The following is a 4,553-nucleotide window of genomic DNA, read 5'->3' on the forward strand; positions in this document are numbered from 1 at the left end:
CTGGTGTCTTCGCCTGCGCCCTGCAAGCCTGTTGGCGCAGCGGGGAAGACCTGCTGTTCTCGCCTGGCCCGGCCAGCCGGGCGCTCAGCGGCGGGGTACACCTGCTGCCCCTGTCCGGCCGTGCCAGCCTGACCTTTAGCGGCGGGGTAGACCTGGTGTCTCGGCCGGGCCCCGCCAGCCCGGCGCTAGGCGGCGGGGTAGACCTGGTGTCTTGGCCGGGCCCCGCCAGCCGGGCGCTAGGCGGCGGGGTAGACCTGGTGTCTTCGCCTGCGCCCTGCAAGCCTGTTGGCGCAGCGGGGAAGACCTGCTGTTCTCGCCTGGCCCGGCCAGCCGGGCGCTCAGCGGCGGGGTACACCTGCTACCCCTGTCCGGCCGTGCCAGCCTGACCTTTAGCGGCGGGGTAGACCTGGTGTCTTGGCCGGGCCCCGCCCGGCCGGGTGCTAGGCGCCGGGGTAGACCTGGTTGCTTCGCCTGGCCCCGCCCAGCTTAACGCTTACCGCCGGGGTAGACCTGTTAACTTCGCCCGGCTCCGCCCGGCCGGGCGCTTAGCGCCGGGCGACGCCGGTTGGCTTCGCCCGGCCCCGCCCGGCCCAATGCTTAGCGCCGGAGGATGCCTCTTGGCTTCGCCGGGCCCCGCCCGGCCGGGCGCTTAGCGCCGGGGGACGCCCCTTGGCTTCACCCGGCCCCGCCCGGCCGGGCGCTTAGCGCCGGGCCACGCCGGTTGGCTTCGCCCGGCTCCGCCCGGCCTAACGCTTAGCGCCGGGGGACGCCCCTTGGCTTCACCCGGCCCCGCCCGGCCGGGCGCTCAGCGCCGGGCCACGCCGGTTGGCTTCGCCCGGCCCCGCTCGGCCTAACGCTTAGCGCCGGGGTAGACCTGGTTGCTTCGCCCGGCCCCGCCCGGCTGGGCGCTTAGCGCCGGGGGACGCCCCTTGGCTTCACCCGGCCCCGCCCGGCCGGGCGCTCAGCGCCGGGCCACGCCGGTTGGCTTCGCCCGGCCCCGCTCGGCCTAACGCTTAGCGCCGGGGTGGACCTGGTTGCTTCGCCCGGCCCCGCCCGGCTGGGCGCTCAGCGCCGGGGGACGCCCCTTGGCTTCACCCGGCCCCGCCCGGCCTAACGCTTAGCGCCGGGGGACGCCCCTTGGCTTCACCCGGCCCCGCCCGGCCGGGCGCGCAGCGCCGGGCCACGCCGGTTGGCTTCGCCCGGCCCCGCCCGGCCTAACGCTTAGCGCCGGGGTAGACCTGGTTGCTTCGCCCGGCCCCGCCCGGCTGGGCGCTCAGCGCCGGGGGACGCCCCTTGGCTTCACCCGGCCCCGCCCGGCCTAACGCTTAGCGCCGGGGGACGCCCCTTGGCTTCACCCGGCCCCGCCCGGCCGGGCGCGCAGCGCCGGGCCACGCTGGTTGGCTTCGCCCGGCCCCGCTCGGCCTAACGCTTAGCGCCGGGGTAGACCTGGTTGCTTCGCCCGGTTCCGCCCGGCTGGGCGCTTAGCGCCGGCGGACACCTGTTGGCTTCTCCGGCTCCGCCCAGCCGGGTGCTTAACGCCGGCCGACGCTTGTTGGCTTTGCCAGGCCCCGCCCGGCCGGGCGCTTAGCGCCGGGCCACGCCTCTTGGCTTCGCCATGCCCCGCCCGGCTGGGCGCTTAGCACCGGGCGACGCCTGTTGGCTTCCCCCGTCCGGCCCTATGGGTTTGCCGTGTAGCTCTGGGCAGACCTCCTTCTCCAGGCCCCGCTTGGAACCCTAGTCACATGAGCGGCCCGTAGATTTGTTTCCTTTGTAGATTTCTCCTCCTGGAGCTCGGGGCCTGCCCCCTGCCCACCTCCCCTCCCCCCCACCCCCCCAATGTGGGTGGACCCGGCCTCCCCTCCTGGTGCTGGGGAGACCAGGTCTCGTCGATCGGACCCGCAGCCCCGGGACCCAGTCCAGGCCCGCGAGCACGTCTTGGGCGGCCAGCCCGCACGTCTGGCAGCCCCGCACGCACCCGCCACACACGGCAGCTCGCACGCGCTGGTCCCCCCCTCCCCCCCCCCCGCCCCGAAAGCTGGGACGTGAAGGCGAGTGACTTTCGGTCCCAGACGGCGGCGTCCCTTCTGGCTCCATGCCTGAGCGGCCGTCAGCGTCACCCCCTGCCGCGCGCTTCCCCAGCTCCAGCCCGCCCTGTCGCCACCCTGCCTGCAGCCCGCTCCCCATGCCACTGCCGGAGAGGGAAGGAGGGACTCTTTAGGAGCCGGCGGCGTTCCCGCCGCCTCCGTGCCAAAACGGCCAGCAGCATCCGCTCTCTAAGCCCGGCTCCCGGCCCTCGAAAGCCTGCCGTGCCCTTGCCCCACCTCCCACCTTGATTTCTGCATCTCTCACTCCCTCATCCGCCCGCCTCGCTTCCGTCCTGCCGCAGGCTTGACCGGGGCTGGGGGTAGGCAGGAAGGAACGCCATCGAACCGAGAGGCTCAGAGCGACCTGAACAGGATGCTTCTTCAAAAAGAGACAGTGCCAAGCATCCCGCCACCACCTCCAGACTGTCGCTGGCCCTACTTCTGCACCAGGCTCTCGGCCTGCTCGCCGAACACCCTGGCTGCCTCGGCACCCAAGTCCTCGCCCCCCTGCTGCTGCCGTCGCCGCCGTCCGAACTGGCTGATGGGACCCTGGGCAGGGGCGAGAAAAGTCTGAGGGTGGCGCCAGGGAGGCAGATGGTGGAGAGCAGGAGTGCCCCCAACCCTCGAGAGACAGGGCGACGGGAGGGAGGGGGACGGAGCGCATCTGCGGCAAGTGTGCGCGTCCATGCGCAGGCGTGCCTATGTCTGTGTGTGTCTGTCTGTGTCGATGAGTGTGCAGCTGTGGCCGTCCGCGGCAAAAAGAGAGGGGGGCGGCGGGGCTGTGAGTGGGTCTGAGAGTCCCTGTGTCTGCCTATCTCTCCGTGTGAACATGGGCCGGGGGCCGCCCGCTCCCTGCCAGCATCGGGCGCCTCGGCGCGGCGCCCCCGCGGCCCGCCGGAGCGGCGGCGGGGGCCGGGGACCTCGGCGGACCCTGAAAGAACCGGCCCGAAGGCGGCCGCCCGGCCCCGGCCCCGGCCCCGGCCCCGGCCGCCGGCCCCGGCCCCGGCCCCGGCCCCGGCCGCCGGCCCCGGCCCCGGCCCGGGCCCCCGCCCCGGCCCTCGCCGGCGGGCGGGGCTCGTCCCGCCGGGGCTCGCCCGCTGCCTGCCGGCCTCGGGCACCGGGGCGCGGCGCCCCCGCGGCCCCCCGAAGCGGCGGCGGGAGACGGGGACCTCGGCGGACCCCGAAAGAACCGGCCCGAAGGCGGCCGCCCGGTCCCCCCGGCCTCGGCCCCGGCCCCTCCTGGTGGGCGGGGCCAGTCGCGCCGGCGGCCATCGGCTTCGTTCCCTGTTCCTATGCACCTGCTTCCCCTCCCCGCTGTCTCCCTAGAGGTGCTCTGCTCTGGTGGGGCTGGGCGTGGTGCCCGGGGTGGGGTGGGGAGGGGCGTCCGTTTTGGTGCGTCAATGTGTGTGGGCTGGCCGAGCTAAGGGCACACGATCCTCCCGAGCGTGGCCGGCTGTGGTGTGGGCGCCCAAGAAAACGGAGTAAAATTCGCAAAGAATTTTTTTTTTCCCCAGGAAACTTCCTTGTTCCTAGCAGAAGAAAGATGTACTCGTTCAAAAATTAAAGGTTGAGTTTTGTCGAAAATACGTATTGGTCTTGAAACCGGGTTCTCAGGCGGGACAGGGCTGCTAGAGCCATACGGTTCCGGGGCGTTCCGGGGCTGTGGGGTTCCCCCGGCTCAGGGATGGCAGGAGGATGCCTTGTCTCCGGGGTCGGCTGCGGCCACCAGCGGTTGCCGGAGCCGTCAGCGTACTGTCCCGGCAGCGTCCGGCCAGAGGGCGAACAGGTCTACCCGGATCCGGGCTCGGCCGCGGCCGCCGGCCGTGCCACGAAACCGCCCGCGTGGCTCCCCTGGCGGCGCCCGGTCTCGGCGTGAACAGGTCTACCCGGCCCGGGGACGGCTCCGGGCGGACAGGTCTACCCGGATCCGGGCCCGGCCGCGGCCGCCGCCCGGCCCTCGCCGGCGGGCGGGGCTCGTCCCGCCGGGGCTCGCCCGCTGCCTGCCGGCCTCGGGCACCTGGGCGCGGCGCCCCCGCGGCCCCCCGAAGCGGCGGCGGGAGACGGGGACCTCGGCGGACCCCGAAAGAACCGGCCCGAAGGCGGCCGCCCGGTCCCCCCGGCCTCGGCCCCGGCCCCTCCTGGTGGGCGGGGCCAGTCGCGCCGGCGGCCATCGGCTTCGTTCCCTGTTCCTATGCACCTGCTTCCCCTCCCCGCTGTCTCCCTAGAGGTGCTCTGCTCTGGTGGGGCTGGGCGTGGTGCCCGGGGTGGGGTGGGGAGGGGCGTCCGTTTTGGTGCGTCAATGTGTGTGGGCTGGCCGAGCTAAGGGCACACGATCCTCCCGAGCGTGGCCGGCTGTGGTGTGGGCGCCCAAGAAAACGGAGTAAAATTCGCAAAGAATTTTTTTTTTCCCCAGGAAACTTCCTTGTTCCTAGCAGAAGAAAGATGTACTCGTTCAAAAATTAAAGGTTG

This window comes from Aphelocoma coerulescens, unplaced genomic scaffold, assembly GCF_041296385.1.
Source record: "Aphelocoma coerulescens isolate FSJ_1873_10779 unplaced genomic scaffold, UR_Acoe_1.0 HiC_scaffold_623, whole genome shotgun sequence".
Lineage (NCBI taxonomy): Eukaryota > Metazoa > Chordata > Aves > Passeriformes > Corvidae > Aphelocoma > Aphelocoma coerulescens.